The sequence below is a fragment of the Pristiophorus japonicus genome, unplaced genomic scaffold (genome assembly GCF_044704955.1).
Source record: "Pristiophorus japonicus isolate sPriJap1 unplaced genomic scaffold, sPriJap1.hap1 HAP1_SCAFFOLD_113, whole genome shotgun sequence".
Lineage (NCBI taxonomy): Eukaryota > Metazoa > Chordata > Chondrichthyes > Pristiophoridae > Pristiophorus > Pristiophorus japonicus.
The window spans coordinates 2,072,486-2,091,794 of record NW_027250788.1 but is presented as its reverse complement, the minus strand read 5'-3'; the positions used below and the strand labels follow the sequence as shown (position 1 = coordinate 2,091,794).

General features: G+C 45.9%; 1 non-coding gene across 1 annotated transcript; it reads left to right on the top strand.

The window, feature by feature from the left end:
• The first annotated feature begins 7,621 nt into the window (after positions 1–7,621).
• On the top strand, positions 7,622–7,694 carry trnak-cuu (transfer RNA lysine (anticodon CUU)). The gene has a single exon. It is a non-coding gene; the product is annotated as a tRNA-Lys (tRNA).
• Positions 7,695–19,309: the final 11,615 nt, after the last annotated feature.

Here is a 19,309-nt window from a genome sequence, read left to right as displayed (position 1 = left end):
GCTGGTCCCTCTACCTCCGGCTGTCCCACCATACCCGGTGCAGCAGACAGTGCCTGGTCGCCTGATCCAGCCCTTAACTGGAGCCTCACATCCCTGCTGCCAAACGGGACACATAGGTCCTGCCCCCAGCCCTGGGTATGCTACTACCTGCGCGCCCCGCCCCTCCTGGTACCCCACCGGACAAAGCACCGGTGCCTCAGGAGGTGGTCGGGCGCCTCTTGCCTTTGGATTCTCCTCTACCTCCCAATACTCTCCTTTGTCCCCTGTGGACCCTCCAGGTCCTATCAGGGCGACCATCCCCTTTGCCTGGGATAGAGCGTGGGTGAGAGTTTTAATCCTCTCCTGACCGTGATCTGCAAACTCACTGCTACTGGCCACTTTTTAGGCTGCCTGTTCGTCTTTTAATTTATTCTCCAGTTCCCAAATGTTCTGGGTGTGCCGAGAATTCTGTTCCCGGAGGGACCCCTCACTACCCTTGGCCTCAGTGACCTGACACTGAAGATAGTCCCGGCTATTTCGGAATGTCTCCTACAACTGTCGGTTCCTTTGCTGCTCCCCAGCTAATTCGGCCAGCAGGTTGTCCCCAACCACAGCCCGGATAGCAGAGAGCTCCTCTGATTTCTGAAGACTCTGTTCCAAGTCCTTCACCCGCTGGTCGAGCTTTCGGATTTGGCGGGTGAGGCAGATAAGCCAGATGGCCTTTTCCACCCTGTGGTTGTGGTCCTTCCCTGCTGTCCACTGTTCAGCAGCATCCGAGTGTGGGCTTGCACCTTGCCAAAAATGTAATTGGAAATTCTCTCCTCCATTTTAGTTTCCTCTCTTATTACCTCATCTGTTATATTAACATCTCCTGTTTGCTTATGTCCCTTCGTGGTCGCCATGTTCTGTAAGGTGTTTTCACAGGGTTGTTATTGTGCCTTGGGTGTCTCTCTCTGAGCTTCTGCCCTCTCAGCTTATGCCTGGCCTGCGAGGTACCCTGACTGCTGCAAGGACACCCCTGGAGAGACTGTGTCCACAGCTTATGAAGGGGGTTTTGAGACTCGTGCGTCCCCACAGCTTATGCCGAGGCTGTGAGGCAGCTGTGAGTGTCAAACACTCCTAACTCCTTCTTCCCGAGCCTGTGACACACAGTTGAGCTTTTTCGAGGCGCTCCTAGCTTCCCTTACACGGTTCTGACATAAGACTCACGATCAGGAGATGTCATACAATAGAACTGAGACAAGGTGATTCCAAGAGGAACTTTAGGCTTCCAATTTATTTGACAAGGTGGAACTCAACAAACAGCAATACACCAACAAAACAATCCCCCTCAAACCCACTAAAACGGACCCAACGAAAATCTTTACACCAGTTTAGCAGTACAATGCCCAACCTACCACCTTTCCTGGCCTAACTGAGTTGGGAGTTCTGGGGACCAGAGGTTATACTCACTACTGTGCCTTCCGCAGTCTAGTGGTTTGTTTCTTCTATCTTCGGTGTCCTCGGACACTGGTTTTCCTTCAATGTCGGGAGGCTTGTGGTTGTGGTTATTGAATCACGAGGGCAGGGAAAATCATCACTCCCTGCTACTACGTATAAACCCCTTTTTTTATAGCCAGATTATCCAGTCTGCCTTTCCTGCTGAAGTCGATTCTTCTCATTGGTGGACTTTTGATTTTGAAAAATGCAGCAGTTTTAGGTTTTTAGGTATTTTTCCCACTGATCTTAACCTACTCAAGTTTTGAATGGGTGTTGATTGCATTGGCCTCCTCTAGCCATTATGCTAGTCTGGCCTGAGCCAGATATTTCTATGCCTGATGAAAAAGGTGTTGGAATATGTATGTGGCATTGTTTAAATGCTAATGTTTTCAAGGGGCAAGTTTCGAGGGTATACAGGTCCCCGACAATTTGATTAGTTCCAATGTCCAAACTGGCCCTTTTGATATTGACTCCACCCCTTTTCTTGCAGACCCAACATACACCTTTTAAAAAATCCCAAATTCGATTAAAGTTCGTAGTTTCTTCCATGTGCACTTTAGGATTTCAAACTTTCTGGTCGATACTTCCAAATTAAATTCCCTTTCCTATGAGTCCAAACACTGGGCAGGGGGGTGTCTCCATGAATGCACCTCCTTTTATCCCCTGCAGGCCTTGTCTGCTCTTTTAAAATTCATTTGTGTCTCAAAGTTTTCCTTCCATCGGTTTCCATTCACAGCACAGACTGATACCACAGCCCTTTTCCTTCTGGGTAAAATGAGGGAGTTTTCGTCCTCCACTACACATTGGAGAATTGTATTATATGTGGGTTACTAACCGGTGTTGAACACCAGACTCCAGTGCCCATGTATTGCTAGGTTTATCTGTCACTAGAGAATTATTCTGAATGTGAGTCACCTATAGAATGACATATTATATACAGCACAGAAATAGCCCATTTGGCGTTTATATTCCACTCGAGCCTCCTCATGTCTTTTCACATCTAACTCTATCAGTGTAACTCTCTATTCCCTGATTCGTCAGTTACTTATCCAGCCTCCCCTTAAATTAATCTATACTTTTCGCCTCAACTACTTCCTCACCAATCTCTGTGTAATGACACTTTTGCTGAATTCCCCACTTGGTTTCTTGGTGACTCTGTTATATTGATAGTTCCAGTGTTGTTCTTCCCCACACGTGAACACGCTCTCTCTGTGTCAACTCAATCAAAACCTTTCATCATATTATACACCTCAATTAGGTCACACCTCACACCTCAGACTTCGCTTTTCAAAAGAAAAGAGATCCAGTCTCTTCATGCTTTCTGATAGGTATAAAGTCGTATTTCTGGTATCGTTCTTGTAAATCGTGTTTGCAACCTCTCCAGTGCTTCTATATCCTTTTTATCAGGATTTAAAGGCAAGAAACAAAAAGGGCCACTGAATATAAAAGGGCTGCAGGTGGGGTCAAAACTAAAAATCATGGTTTAAAAACTAGGATGAAAACACTCTACCTAAATGCACGCAGCATTCGAAATAAAGTAAATGAGATGATGGCACAAATCATTACAAATGGGTATGGTTTGGTGGCCATTACAGAAACATGGTTGCAGGGTGGCCAAGACTGGGAATTAAACATACAGGGGTATCTGACGATTCAGAAAGATCGACAAGTAGGGAAAGGAGGTCGGGTAGCTCTGTTCATAAAATATGTTATCAGGGCAGTTGTGAGGGATGATATTGGCACCAATGAACAAAATGTTGAATCATTGTGGGTGCAGATTAGAGAAAGTAAGGGGAAAAAGTCACTGGTCAGCGTAGTTTATAGGCCTCCAAATAATAACTTCACGGTGGGGCGGGCAATAATCAAGGGAATAATGGAGGCATGTGAAAAAGGAAGGCAGTAGTCATGGGGGAGTTTAACCGACATATCGATTGGTCAAATCAAATCGCACGGGGTAGCCTGGAGGAGGAATTCATAGGATGCATACGGGATTGTTTCTTCGAACAGTTTGTAACAGAACCTACAAGGGAGCAAGCCATCTTAGATCTGGTCCTGTGTAACGCGACAGGAAAAATAAATGATCTCCTAGTAAAAGATCCTCTCGGAATGAGTGAACACAATATGGTTGAATTTGTAATACCGATTGAAGATGAGGAAGTTGTGTCAGAAACGAGCATACTATGCTTAAACAAAGGGGACTACAGTGGGATGAGGGCAGAGTTGGCTAAAGTAGACTGGAAGCAAGGACTAAACGGTGGCACAATTGAGGAACAGTGGGGGACTTTTAAGGAGCTCTTTCATAGTGCGCAACAAAAATATATTCCAGTGAAAAAGAAGGGGGGCAAGAGAAGGGATAACCAGCTGTGGATAACGAAGGAAAAAAAGGAAAGTATCAAATCAAAGACCTATGCGTATAAGGTGGCCAAGGTTAGTAGGAAACTAGAGGATTGGGAAAATTTTAAGCAACAGCAAAGAATGACTAAAAAAGCAATACAGAAAGGGAAGATAGATTACGAAGGTAAACTTGCGCAAAACATAAAAACAGATAGTAAACAGATATATAAAATGGAAAAGAGTGACTAAAGTAAATGTTGGTCCCTTAGAAGATGAGAAGGGGGATTTAATAATGGGAAATGTGGAAATGGCTGAGATCTTAAACAATTATTTTGCTTCCGTCTTCACAGTGGAAGGCACAAATACCATGCCAAAATTTGCAGGCCACAGGAATGTGGGAAGGGAGGACCTTGAGACAATCACTACCACTAGAGGGGTAGTGCTGGACAGGCAAATGGGACTGAAGGTAGACAAGTCCCCTGGTCCTGACGAAATGCATCCCAGGGGATTAAAAGAGATGGCGGAAGTTATAGCAGATGCATTCGTTATAATCTAACAAAATTCTCTGGACCCTGGGGAGGTACCAGCGGATTGGAAAGCAGCTAATGTAACGCCTCTGTTTAAAAAAGGGTGCAGACAAAAGGCAGCTAACTATAGGCCGGTTAGTTTAACATCTGTAGTGGGGAAAATGCTTGCAACTATCATTAAGGATGAAATAGCGGGACATCTAGATAGGAATGGTGCAATCAAGCAGACGCAGCATGGATTCATGAAGGGGAAATCATGTTGAACTAACTTATTGGAATTCTTTGAGGAGATAACGAGCATGGTGGATAGAGGTGTACCGAGTGATGTGGTGTATTTTGATTTCCAAAAGGCATTCGATAAGGTGCCACACAAAAGGTTACTGCAGAAGATAAAGGTACGCGGAGTCAGTGGAAATGTATTAGCATGGATAGAAAATTGGCTGGCTAACAGAAAGCAGAGAGTCGGGATAATTGGGTCCTTTTCCGGTTGGAAATCAGTGGTTAGTGGTGTGCCACAAGGATCAGTGCTGGGACTACAACTGTTTACAATATACATGGATGACCTAGAAGAGGGTCAGAGTGTAGTGCAACAGAATTTGCAGATGACACTAAGATTAGTCGGAAAGCGGGTTGTGTAGAGGACTCAGAGAGGCTGCAAGGAAATTTGGATTGGTTAAGCGAATGGGCGAAGGTTTGGCAGATGGAATACAATGTCAGAAAGTGTGAGGTCATCCACCTTGGGGAAAAAAAACAGTAAAAGTGAATATTATTTGAATGGGGAGAAATTACAACATGCTGTGGTGAAGAGGGACCTGGGGGTCCTTGTGCATGAATCCCAAAAGGTTAGTTTGCAGTTGCAGCAGGTAATCAGGAAGGCGAATGGAATGTTGGCCTTCATTGCGAGAGGGATGGAGTACAAAAGCAGGGAGTTCCTGCTGCAACTGTATAAGGTATTGGTCAGGTCGCACCTGGAGTACTGCATGCAGTTTTGCTCACCTTACTTAAGGAAGGATATACTAGCTTTGCAAGGGGTACAGGGACGATTCACTCGGCTGATTACAGAAATGAGGGGGTTACCTTATGATGATAGATTGAGTAGACTGGGTCTTTACTCATTGGAGTTCAGAGGATGAGGGGTGATCTTATAGAAACATTTAAAATCATGAAATTGATAGACAAGATAGAGGTTGAGAGGTTGTTTCCACTGGTAGGGGAGACCAGAACTAGGGGGCACAGCCTCAAAATACGGAGGAGCCAATTTAAAACCGAGTTGAGAAAGAATTTCTTCTCCTAGAGGGTTGTGAATCTGTGGAATTCTCTGCCCAAGGAAGCAGTTGAGGCTAGCTCATTGAATGTTTTCAAGTAACAGATAGATAGATTTTTAACCAATAAGGGAATTAAGGGTTACGGGGAGAGGGCGGGTAAGTGGAGCTGAGTCCACGACCAGATCAGCCATGATCTTATTGAATGGCGGAGCAGGCTCGAGGGGCTAGATGGCCTACTCCTGTTCCTAATTCTTATGTTCTTATGTTCTTATAACACGGTGATGAGAATTGTACAGTGTACTGCAAGTGTGGTCCAACGAAGGTTTGATACCAGTTCAGCAGAACTTCACTTCTTTTCAATACTATCCGTCTTGAATTAACCCTTGGTGCTCCATTTTCTTTTTATGGATGTATTCCCGACTTGTCCCCAAACACCGCAAGCTCTGACCTTATTCATTATTCTCATATGTGGTACCTCATCAAAGACTTTTTGGAGATTAAGTATATTATATCGTCCACATTGCCCTGGTCTACTCTCCCTGTTACTTCTTCAATGAAATCAAAGAAGTTGGTCAAGCAAGACTTTTGCTTTTGAATCCACGCTGATTATACATTATTATATTTTTGGTTTATAGATATTCTTCTATTCTCTACTTGAGCAGAGATTCCATTATTTTCCAACCACCGAAGTTCCACTGACTGGTCTATAGATCCCCGGACATGTTCTATCTCTCATCTCAAATATAAGTATTACGTTAGCTATGCGCCATTCCTCTGACACGACACATTTTTCAAACTAATCATTAAATATTTGTAATAGTGCTCCTGCTATCTCTTCGCTGAGTTATTTTAAAGTGTATGGATGTAATCCATCCAGACCAGGGGTTCAATCCTCCTTTCATTTGGTTCGTTCATTTAATGTTTCTCCTCTTTATTTATTGCAGTTATATAATTTCCCATACATTATTCCACCATCATGTCCACCTGCCCTGTGTCCCTGGTAAATACAGAGGCAAAGTAATTATTTCATATTTTATGTAATTTTTCCTTCGCTCCATGTGATTTAATCATGTCCATTGATTTGTGGCCCTATTCCTATCCGACATTCTTTTTTAAATGAATGTGCCTGCAGAAAGTTCGATGAGCGATTATGTTATCGGCCACCAAATAGTGGGAAGGATAAAGAGGTGTAAATTTAGATAAAATGCAGAAAGATTCAAGATCTGTCGTGATAATGTGGGACTTCAACGTAAACTGGGAAAATAACCATGCAAAGGGAAAATGCAGGGGAGGATTTCCTGAAATCTGAATTAGAACTTTCTCCATCAGTATGTTTCCAGCACGATGAGGAAGAAAGCAGTTCTGGATCTCGGAAATGGATTAAGTAGAGCATGTTTCTGTGGAGGAGCATTGAGGAAACAGTGATCACAATATCATTAGGTTTAGAGTAGTTATGGAAAAGGAGAAGGTATAATCATGTGTGAAAATACCCAACTGTAGGAGGACTAATTTTATGAGTTGAAAGGGATCCGGCCCAGGTAGATTGAAACCAAAGATTTCTCGGTAAAACAGTAAATGCACATTGGGAGACTTTCAAAAATGCGATAGATCGGGTAACGACGTGACACGTTCTCATGCAGGGTGCAGAAATAGCATGATAGCTAGCTACAGCTCGGTGGATGAATGAAGATCAACTAAAACACAAAAACGGAAGCTTGTGATAAACTTCAGGCTCATATTTCAGTAGAGAACCAAGCAGAATACAGAATGTACAGAGAAGGTCTATCAAAGGAGGAGGAAGTAAAATCAGCAGAAAAACAGGATATTCGCCCATAGTACTTATCTGAGGAAGGACACACTTGCCTTGGAGGTGGTGCAACAGAGGTTCAACAGATTGATTCCTGGGATGAGAGGGCTGTCCGACGATGAGAGATTGTGTAGAATATGCCAATTCTCTCTGGAGTTTCGAAGAATCGGAGTTGATCTCGTTGAAACGGACAATATTCTGAAGGGGATTGACAGGGCAGATGTTGAGAAGCCCGGCTAGCTCAGTCGGTAGAGCATGAGACTCTTAATCTCAGGATCGTGGGTTTGAGCCCCATGTTCGTCAATTACAGTTCCTAAACATTTATGGAGCTTTCACAGGAAAACGTCTTTAATGAACCCATTTTCTTCTTTTGCACAATGAAAGAAATGCGAACTGAGGGAGAGCTGATAATTTAATCATCTGGTCTGTGCTCTGCATAAGAACACAAGAACCAGGAGCAGGAGTCGGCCATTTGGCCTTTCGAGCCTGCCTTCTTTTGCACTGAAACAAATTATAACCGTGAGTTTTAATTAGCAGTGCGGGATATTTACAGGGCACCTTTCAATGCTTCACAAAACCATTCCTTTCGCTACAGCCACCCAGGATCGTTTCCCGGTTTGGGAAGTAACTTTGATATCACCGTTTGTAATTGAAGTGGAGTAATTTTATTATGTTAGATGGATGTCCCAAAGCACTTCAGAGTGGTGTCAAAACAAATGAGTTTGCAATTAAAAACACTGAATGTCAGGAGTTGGATTTTAACCCACGCCTCCAGAGGAGACTGCGACCTGAACGCAGCACCTTAGACCGCTCGGCCATCCTGACTGTTGATGCTTCAGTTACAAGTTATTACTCGGGAAAGTTTCAGACCGGGCGCTTGTTCAGTGTTGCTGGAAGGCCCAGTAACCGGGATATCCTCTTCCCCGGGGTTTTCCTGAGCCTGTGATCGGTGCACGGGGAGGTTTGGCCCGGGTCTGAGGTAGCTTACATCCCAGGGATGGACAATAACCCTCTGAGCTCTGGAACTGGGGAAGAGCGAAAAATTAATGAGCTGTTTGTGGGTTTCAAATGCAACTTAGATCTGATGGAAGAAACCGATAGTGTTGTTTCACAGAATGAAAGAAATGCAAACAGGGACAATCGAAATTTCAATAACTGAACTTTAATAATTAGTGAAACTTTAACCCTTGATGAAGTTTTATCCCCGATCTGATTTTACACACTCTGTATTTGAGTAGATTAGTTTTAAAATGTTCATTGCTCATGCGACAATGTACCCTGGACTGCTTTTGTTCAATTTTATTGCAGACAAGCTTTTGCTTCACAAATAATTTTTCCGCCCAGGCTCGCAACAGAGACCTTTCGCGTGTGAGGCAAACAAGATAACCGCTACACGACGGAAACTGCTGCTTAACTCAGTGCCCAGAGAGAAGTGTTCAGCAACAAGCTGAAATGCTCAATCCCTCTCTCTGCAAAAAGTTCCTTTCACAAACAATTCTCTGACTGGAACTGCACCAAACAACAATGTTCTCCTTTCAAAGTCATTAAACTCCCCAATTTCCACATCTGCAATTTTAAGGACAAGGACTGAAAGCGCTTTGCGATCAGAAAATTGCCGGAAACCCCTGTGGTTAATGACAGGGCTTTTGATGGTTGATTTCCGTACACACCTTGTGTTATGTATTTAACCCTTGGCCACCTGTATCACACCACCACCAGAACGCCTACCTGTTGGAGTCCCAAGGGATTCCAGCATCCATTGGGAGCATGGTATATAAGCACTCTGGAGTCTTATTAAAGGAGCTAATGTCACACTTACTCATTGTTCACAGCACTCAGTTTCATTCTTTATTGTGAGCGTATCAATTGGCGACGAGACAACGAACAACCACGCGAAAATGCAAGTAACAGTTGGTATAACTTGATAACAGCACAGCTGGCAATGGTTGCGGAATATATTCGTGCAGCCAAAACGCACAATGACAACCTGGAACTGCACGGCACCGAATCCTCGGGGAAAAACATTTAAAGGCTTTGTCTCTGAATGGGCTACGATCCACCAACCTTACAATTAATAGCTGAACGCACTAATCCATTGCACCACAGAGACTGATAGATGCACATATTGCGAGATATACCTGTGATATCTTCACAGAGCACAGCACACACAGCTTCCTAACATGCAGGCTGCTCTCTCGAAACTCTCCGGAAAGAGCCTGTTCTGTTTAATGATTAACTGTACAGTTGCAGTACACAATACGTCCACATCCACAGTGTGGAGCTGCAAGCATTACATGCTTCCAGACATTACAATCCCAAACTAGGTTGTCAGTCAGTTAAAGCTTCAGATTGCTCTGACCGGGATGGAACTTGTCCACTCTCAGTTGTACTTTTCCCAAATAAAGGGTGGGACATTCATTGTGGATGTGTGGAAGCAGTCTGGTCCCGCACACTGCAGACACTTCCATGTCACCGCCAACCAGCTCTCCCACAACCGGTGTGATCTACCTTCCAGCCTTCCGGTGCTTTGTCTTTGACGAAGTATTCTGACTGTCCCGAAGCCGGTATCCTTTGTCATCAATCGGGTTTTAAGTTGTTTCGGTAATTTTTACCTGCTGGACAGTCGACGCACAAATTGTAGAGTGGAACACTTGCGTGGACCCCGGTTTTCTAGTGGTTTATTTTCCTGGTTGGGTCCGTCGGTCGCGGTGGTCCGGTTGATGCCTGTTACCAAGTCAGTTGATATTGATGTTCCACTGATTGGTTTTTTGAAGTTCTTTTCTCTGATGTCGTGATGTCTCTTCCTGTGTTATCTCGCCGTGTGCTCTCGATCTTGATCTTGTTGTTCCAAAGTAATGGTCAGAAAAATAGGTTGCTCTTGGTACGATAGGCTCCCAGTTATACTCTGAGAGGCTGCTTAATCTTCGTGCCAAATCTAACGTTTCTTTTGTTTAAGTTTTGCTGCCCATTGATTTAAGTGGTCTTCTTTGTATAAGTTTTGGCGGACTAGCTAACTGAGACTAGATTAAATGTTTTAATCTGGTGTTGATAGACTTTGGGATTGTGATACTCCTTATTTATGAACTGATGAACTCTTGTCCAGTATAATAACACTGCTTTGGCTTCGGGAAGTCTGGGCTGAGCCAGATATTTCTATACATGTTGAAAAGGTGTTGGAATATGGATGTGACATTTGCGTCCTGTGGGTGGGGAGGATAATGTTTCTTCCGTGATCGATTGTTTAAATGCTAATGTTTTCTGGGAGCCTGACTACGGTTAAACAGCTCCCCCAGACAAACTGATGAGCTACAATATCCAAACTCTAAATCCCACCCCTCTGTCACTGCAGCTTTTCCCCACAGGCCCAAACATGCCTTTTAAAATCCCAAACTTGGTTAAGAATTGTAGATTTCCTTCATATGCTTTTTAGAATCCCAAACTTTATGTTTAATATTCCTAAATTGAATTTACTTTTCAGTGATTCCAAACACTGGGGGGTTTTCATGAATTTTGGAATCTACATTGGCAGTCCCTCAGAATCGAGGAAGGCTTGCTTCCACTCCTAAAGTGAGTTATTTGGTGGCTGAACAGTCCAATACTAGAGCCACAGACCCTATCACAGGTGGGACAGATAGTCGTTGAGGGAAGGGATGGGTGGGACAGGTTCTGCTGTCTACACTTGATTTCTGCATGCACTCGGCGTTGAGACTCGAGGTGCTCAGCGCCCTCTCGGATGCACTTTCTCCACTTAGGGTGGTCTTGGGTCAGGGACTCCTGGGTGTCAGTGGGGATGTTGCACTTTATCAGGGAGGCTTTGAGTGTGTCCTTGTAGAGTTTCTGCTGCCCACTTTGGTTCGTTTGCCATGAAGGAGTTCCGAGTAGAGCACTTGCTTTGGGATTATCGTGTCTGGCATGCGGACTATGTGGCCTGCCCAGCGGAGCTGATCGAGTGTGGTCAGTGCTTCAAAGCTGGGGATGTTAGCCTGAATAAGGCTGTTGATGTTGGTGCATCTGTCCTCCGAGAGGATTTGTAGCATCATGCGGAGACATCGTTGGTGATATTTCTTCAGTAACTTGAGGTGTCGACTGTACATGGTCCATGTCTCTAAGCCTTACAGGAGGGCAGGTATTACTACAGCCCTGTAGACCATGAGCCTGGTGGCAATTTTGAGGGCCTGGTCTTCAAACACTCTTTTCCTCAGGCAGCCGAATGCTGCACTGGCGCATGGAGGCCGTATTGAATCTCGTCATCGATGCCTGCTCTTGTTGATAGGAGGCTCCCGGGATATGGGAAGTGGTCCATGGTGTCCAAGGCCGCGCCGTGGATCTTGATAATTGGGGGATAGTGCTGTGCGGTGAGGAAAGGCTGGTGGAGGACCTTTGTCTTACGGATGTTTAGCGTAAGGCCCATGCTTTCATACGCCTCAGTAAATACGTCGACTATGTCCTGGAATTCAGCCTCTGTATGTGCGCGGACGCAGGCCTTGCTGAGGCCTCACCTGGAATATTGTGTACAGCTTTGTTCTCCTAATCTGAGGAAGGACATTCTTGTTATTGAGGGAGTGCAGCGAAGGTTCACCAGACTGATTCCCGGGAGGGCAGGACTGACATGTAAAGAAAGACTGGATCAACTAGACTTTTCTTCACTGGAATTTAGAAGAATGAGAAGGAATCGCAAAGAAACATATACAGGTCTGATGGGATTGGACAGGTTGGAGGCAGGAAGTATGTTCCCGATGTTTGGGAAGTCCAGAACCAGGGGTCACAGTCTAAGGACAAGGGGTAAGCCATTTAGGACCGAGATGAGGAGAAACTTCTTCACTCAGAGAATTCTGAACCTGTGGAATTTTCTACCACAGAAAGTTGTTGAGGCCAATTCGTTAGATATATTCAAAAGGGAGTTAAATGTGACGATTACGGCTAAAGGTATCAAGGGTATGGAGAGAAAGCAGGAAAGGGGTACTGAGGTGAATGATCAGTCATGATCATATTGAATGGTGGTGCAGGCTCGAAGGGTCGAATGGCCTAATCCTGCACCTGTTTTCTTTGTTTTTATGTTTCTATGTTTCTATGCAAAGCACAGAAAAAAATGGTTGAAGTATCGACTCTGCCTCAGTTAGCATTTCTTTCATTGTGCAAAAGAAGGTGACGGGTTAATTAATGATGCAATCCCGTGAAAGCAACACAAAAGTTGAACAAAAAAACATACGGTGACTGGCAGGTGAGCGCTGCTTCTGACACCCGGTGGGAATGGGCGGGGATTTTAAAGCCCCTTGTATTGTGAAACCTTCATATAGTCAAACATTTCCTATGTGCTGTATCGATCTCGTGGCGCAACGGTAGCGCGTCTGACCCCAGATCACGTCGAGGTCACTGTTCTTCAGGGTAATTCGAGAATTAATATTTTCTTTGCTGTTTGGCAATAACCAGACCCTTGCTCCAAGGTCTGTCTCACTGTTTCCCCGATGTCAGACAGAGATACGCCTGCTGCCCTCATTTATTTCATGTGACAGGACACAAAGGTTCAAAATAAACCTGCAGTTGGCCACATATTGCCCTAAATAGTCAGGATGGCTGAGCGGTCCAAGGTTCTGTGTTTAGGTCGCAGTATCGTCTGGAGGTTTGGGTTCACATCACACTTCTGACACTTCCTGTTTTTAATCATTAAGTGAAACTCATTGTTTGACACCACGACCAACGCGTAAAAAGTGGGATTTTGCAGTCCACCTGCTCGCTTAACACTTCCGTCTGACCTGGTGCTGAAAGTGGAGATGTTTCCGCAGTGTAGCGGTTAACACGTTCGCCTCACATGTGAAAGCTCACCAGGCGGGATTATTTTCTGGAGCTTTCTCCTCATGCATGCTCAGGGGCGAGTTTGTTCTCCTGTGAAATGTCATAAGATCATAAGCATGTAAGGATTAGGGGCCAGAGTAGGCCATTCGGCCCCTCGAGCCTGGTCCACTATTCAAGAAGATCCTGGCAGTTCCTCGACAGCAAGTTTAAACATCTGGGGCAGAGCTGTAATCAACGACAAAAAGGTGCATTTTGCAGAAGCCCAGCTAAATCAGTCAGTAGATCATGAGATTCTAAATCTCAGGGTCAGAGGTGCAAGCCCACGTTTGGTGATTATTTTTCATCGAATTATATAATCAGAAGTTTACAGCACGGAAGGAGGCCATTTCGGCCCATCGTGACCGTGCCGGCCAATAACAGGCTCTCCAGCCTAATCCCACTTTCCAGATCTCGTTCCATAACCCTGCAGGTTACGGCACTTCAGGTACACATCCAAGCACTTTTTAAATGTGGTGAGAGTTTCTGCCTCTCCCACCCATTCAGGCAGTGAGTTCGAGACCCCCACAACCCTCTGCGTGAAGAAATTGCCCCTCAATTCCCCCCTACACTTTCTACCAATGACTTAAAATTTATGCCCCATTGTTGTTGACCCCTCTTCTAAGGGAAATGGGCCCATTCTATCCACTATATCAAGGCCCCTCATAATTGTATACACTCCAATGATACCTCCCCTCAGCCCACTTTGTTCCAAGAAAAACAACCCCAGCCTATCCAATCTGTCCTCATAGCTAAGATTCTCCACTCCCGATAACATCCTCGAAATCTCCTCTGTAAGTCTCCAGTGCAATCACAGTCTTCTTCCTGTAAAGCGGTGACGAGAACTGCACGCAGTACTCCAGCTGTGGCCTAACCAGTGTTTTATAATCAAGCATAATCAACCAGCTCTCTTATTCTAGGGCTCGGCTAAAGAAGGCCAGCATTCTTTTTGTCTTCTTAACCAGCTAATCCACCTTGCCTGCTACCTTAAGGGATCTGTGGACATGCACTCCCAGGTCGCTTTGTTCCTCTACAATTCTCAATGTCCTACCATTTAATGTTTAATCTCTTTCTATTGTGTCTCTAAACACTCAAGTAATGACTCCACGAGGCAAGGTGTTGTACTTGAACTGTGGTGACCTTAGTCCATTTATTGCAGTTCCTGAGTGAGGGTACAGTATGGTGAGCTCCGTTTTATACTTGGTTCCCTGTCGTGTACCGGTGATCCCGAGGTCTCCACCAGTTGCACCCTCTGGTGGTACAGGCATCGTATATACAGTGTGACGGTACATCCAGTCGTCTTATGTAACTGTCCATTGAGTGTACAAGGAGTATACTTATACTAAACAGACACAACATCACTCTCCCCTAAGTCTTGTGCCACTTGCCTTTGCATTGTGTGCTCTGGCCCGAGACTTGAGTGCCCAAAGCCCTTGCACCTTGTCAATGCTTTGGCTTGGTTCTCTCCCTGTGGACTCCCAAGTCCTTATTGCCACGACATTGGGAAATGGTCAGCAGTGGATGGTTGGAGGTTGCAGTGGGGGTGAGTGGGTTCTGGGTGTGATCCATGTGTGTCCATGGCTACAAACATCCATTCCCCCACCGCACCCTCCCCCCTCCCCATACATAGAGCATGTGTGTGGCTCAACACCTGCATGTGCAGACCTGTACAGACAGAAAGAACAAAAAAACATAGGATTAGTTACAGCACTGTTTGGGTTCTGCAGTAGTGGAACAAGTACATTTTGCAGGTAAGGTACATACGTGGTGTCACAGTCTTGTCCCTGGGTTGTGTAGGTGCAGGTGGGTGAGGACACTAGTTCCAGAGTAACCAGACTGTGTCCAGGTTGTCTGATGACGGAGCTGTGTCCCCTGCCAGCTGGGTGGGCTCAGATCGCTCACCTGGCTGAGTCTCAGAGCCTTTGCCGTTGCCTAGTGATGGGCAGAGCCACAGGAGTGTGTGGCCTCCTTGTCCTCCTTTGAGGGCTGCGGTGTCTCCCTGCTGCTCTTCAGCGATAGTAAGAGCCTGGTCATCCCAGGTCCCGTTGGGAGGGCAGGAGGGTGATATCCGCTCGCTTCCAGTACTGGCCCTGGTGGCCAGAGAGTTAGAGCCGATCGGGGGCAGGGTACCGGTCGTGGTGCCTTTGCCGTCCGCTGATCACTGGACCTGCAGCTGGTATGCTCCCTCTGTGTGTGGCCACACTCCCTGGGGTATCACATTGGTCCCGGAGCGGCAGGCTACATGATCGCGGGACCTGGGTGCTGACGGGAGGTTGCCCTTGGTTTTGTCGGCATGCTTGTAAATCCCAGCATCGCACGTCATCACTTCGTTTACTCTCACAATACATTGGTTCTGACTGCAATCGCCCGACTTATCATGATTAGTTACATTTACAAACTTGAAATTGTCAGTTACATATTTTACATATGTATCACCATCATCGCTGTATAAAGAGTGGAACTGTCCCTTTAATTGTGATGTGTTGCCGGTCTCCTTTAAGAGGGTCTTTCAATCTTTACCCCAATCCGGTTCGCCCCTCGGCATCACGTGTTGCTCCCTTGTGGTCTGGCTGCCGCCATCTTGACTTCAGGCCCTTCACCTTGTGGTTCAGACGCCATCTTCTTTCTCTCCATGAGGTAGGCTGCGGTGATCCTTTTCTCCCCAGGTTCTGCCACGGAAGCCGGGAAGTTATCTTCTGCGTGAATTTTCTTCTCCGGAGTACTGCCACTGGAGCCTGGAAGGTGAGGTCTGGTTGTTTGGGCTGGATCATCTCGCCGTTGGTTTGAGCGGTCTGTGTCATCGCCGCACAGTCGAGTTGGGCGGTTGGTTTTTCAGGTGTTGTGCTGGATCCAACTTCGGGGTCATGGGGGATGTCGATCGCTGGAGGCTGGAGCTATTCCCAGCTCCAATTGATCTTTTTCATCTACTTTCTTCCTATTAGCTTTGGACCATCCACGGCAACGATCCACAAAGGTAACCTGTGCATCTCGCCGCCATGGGACACCTGGACATCCACGCTGCCAACGACTGGGATGTATCGTTTGTGTAGGTGAGCAGTTTCACTTTGATCGGGATCATTTTAGGTCGTTCGATTGGATTGTCCCAGAGTTTCTCAAAGGCCGTCTGATTCATCAGTGACTGGCTCGCCCCTGTGTCCACCTCCATCGTGACTGGAACATCGTTGACTTCAACTTCCATTTTCACCGGGGAAATCTCGGTGGTGCAGGTAAACACTCCGTACAGCTCATCGTCGCTGTCTCCGGATGATCAGCCAACTCTTCATCGACTCGGTGAGTATGATTTCTCTTGCATATTCGCTGGAGGTTGCCCTTCATGTTACAGCCTTTGCAAGTATAGTCTTTATAGCGGCACTGGTGGGCCCTGTGATTTCCTCCACAGCGCCAGCATGGGGTTGGCCGGTTGGCCACATGTGGCGGACTCAGGATTGTGGGACTCGGGGTTCTGTTCACTCTTCCCTGAGAGAGACTGCTCGCAGCAGCCCTGCCTCTAAAAGGCACCTTTCGGTTCATAGTATTGCCGGTTTAGAGTCCTTTGGGTGAGACATCCACTTGGAATCGCAGGCCGAGATCATGAACGCCTGGCTCACGTTAATTGCCTTCTGCAGGGTGGCCGTGGTGTCCGCAGAGAGCACCCTGTGGAGAAGGCCCTTGTGACAATTCCAGTAACAAAGATGTCCCTTAGTGCTTCGGTGAGGTGATCGCTAAAATCAAATGGTGCAGCCAATCGTCTCAGGTCTGCAGCACATTTTGCAATTTCTTGGCCTTCGGATCCACCGGTGGGGAGAGAACCGGTGTCTGGCTGTGAGGATGCTCTCTTTAGGTTTGAGCTGTTCCTGTACCAGCGTTACGAGCTCAAGATATGTTATTGTCTTCTCTGGGACTAGCAGGTCCCTGACAAGGCCATAGACGGTGGGCCCACAACTGCTGAGCAGGATAGCTCTGCACTTATCAGCCAGCGAGGTCGGGTCGTCTCCCCCCATGTCATTTGCAATGAAGAAGTGTTCGAGCCTTTCCACAAAGGCCTTCCAATCTTCCCCATCGGCGAATTGTTCAAACGTGCCAAGTTTAGCCATTGTCACATGGAAATTCGTATTCTCGTCACCAGTTATTGTGTCTGCAAGCACTCTAGTAATGACTCCACGAGGTAAGATATTGTACTTGAACTGTGGTGACCTTAGTCCACTTATTGCAGCTCCTGAGTGAGGGTACAGTACTGTGAGCTCCCTTTTATATCTGGTTACCTGTTGTGTACAGGTGACCCCGAGGTCTCCACCAGTTGCACCCTCTGGTGGTACAAGCACAGTGTATACAGTGTGAAGGTACATCCAGTGGTCTTATGTAACTGTGCATTGAGTGTACAGGGTGTATACATATTTTAATACATGCACAACAAAGATCATCGGTTAATTAATGGTGTTTTCCCGTGAAAGCAGGATAAAATTTAACAATGATTTAATTCCTGCATTTAGAAAGACATGGGTTAATCACTGATAGTCAGCATGGATTTGTTCAGGGAAGGTTTTGTCTGACTCACTTGATTTAATTTTTTGAGGAGGTAACCAAGTGGATTGATGAGGGCATTGCGTATGATGTAGTGTATAAGGATTTTAGCAAAGCTTTCTCCAAGTTCCCACATGGAAGACTGGTCACGAAAGTAAAAGCCCATGGGACCAGGGCAAAGTGGCAAGTTGGATCCAAAATTGGCTCAGAGGCAGGAAGCAAAGGGTAATGTTTGATGGGAGTGTTTGGAACTGGAAGGATGGTTCCAGTGGGGTTCCACAGGGCTCAGTGCTAGGTCCCTGGCTTTTAGTGGCAACATCAATGATCTAAACTTAAATATAGGAGGTATGATTAAAACGTTTTCAGGTGATACTAATTCAATCCAGAGAAGTGTGAGGCTGTGCATTTGGGGAGGGCAAACAAGGAAAGAAACACACATTAAATGGTCCGACATTGAGAAGTGTGGAAGAACAAAGGGAGCTTGGAGTGCATGTCCACAGATCCCTGAAGGTAGCAGGCCAGTTGGATAAGGTGGGTAAGAAGGCGCACGGAATGCTTGCCTTTATTGGCTGAGGCATGGGATAGAAGAGCAGGTTGGTTATGCTTGAAATGTTTTAAACACTGGTTAGACCACAGCTGGAGTATTGCATGTAGTTCTGGTCACTATATTACAGGAATTATGTGATTGTACGAGAGGGTACAGAGGAGATTTACGAGGATGTTGCCAGGCGTGGAGAATCTTAGCTATGAGGACAGATTGGATCGGCTGGGTTTGTTTTCATTGGAACAGAGGAGGCTGAGGGGAGACAACATTGAGATGTATAAAATTATGAGGGGCCGAGATATAGTGGATAGCAGATGGGTCAAAAATCAGGGGGCATATATTTAAAGTAATTGGTAGAAGGTTTAAAGAGGATTTGAAGGTAAAATTCTTCATGCAGAGGTTTGTGGGGGTCAGGAACTCGCTGCCTGAAAGAATGGCGGAGATAGATACCACATGTAAAAAGTATTTGGATGTGCACCTGAAGTGCCGCAACCTGCAGGGTTATGGACCCAGAGCTGGAAAGTGGGATGAAGTTGGCCGGGGTGGAAGTGATTGACCGAAATGGCCTCCTCATGTGCTGCAAACTTCTCTCATTCTATAATTCTCTGAAAAATGTAAATGTCCAATGTGGGTGTCGAAACCACGACCCTGAGATTAAAAGTCTTATGTTTCACTGACTGAGCTCGCCAGGCTTCTGCCAAACATTCCGTTCGCTCACTGATTGCAGACAGGTGCCTGTGGGCTCCGTCCCTGATGGTTAAACTTGCTGTCGAGGAAATGCAAGGATTTTCTTGAATGGTGGACCAGATTCGAGGGGCCGAATTGCCTATCCCGGCCCCTAATTCTTACATGCTTATCATCTTATGAACTTTTCACAGGAGAACAAACTCGCCCCTGAGCATGCATGAGGAGAAAGCTACAGAAAATTTCTCTGCCTGACGCCGGGGAAACAATGAGACAGACATTGGAACAAGGGTCTGGTTATTGCCAAACAGCAAAGAAAATATTAATTCTGAAAGAACAG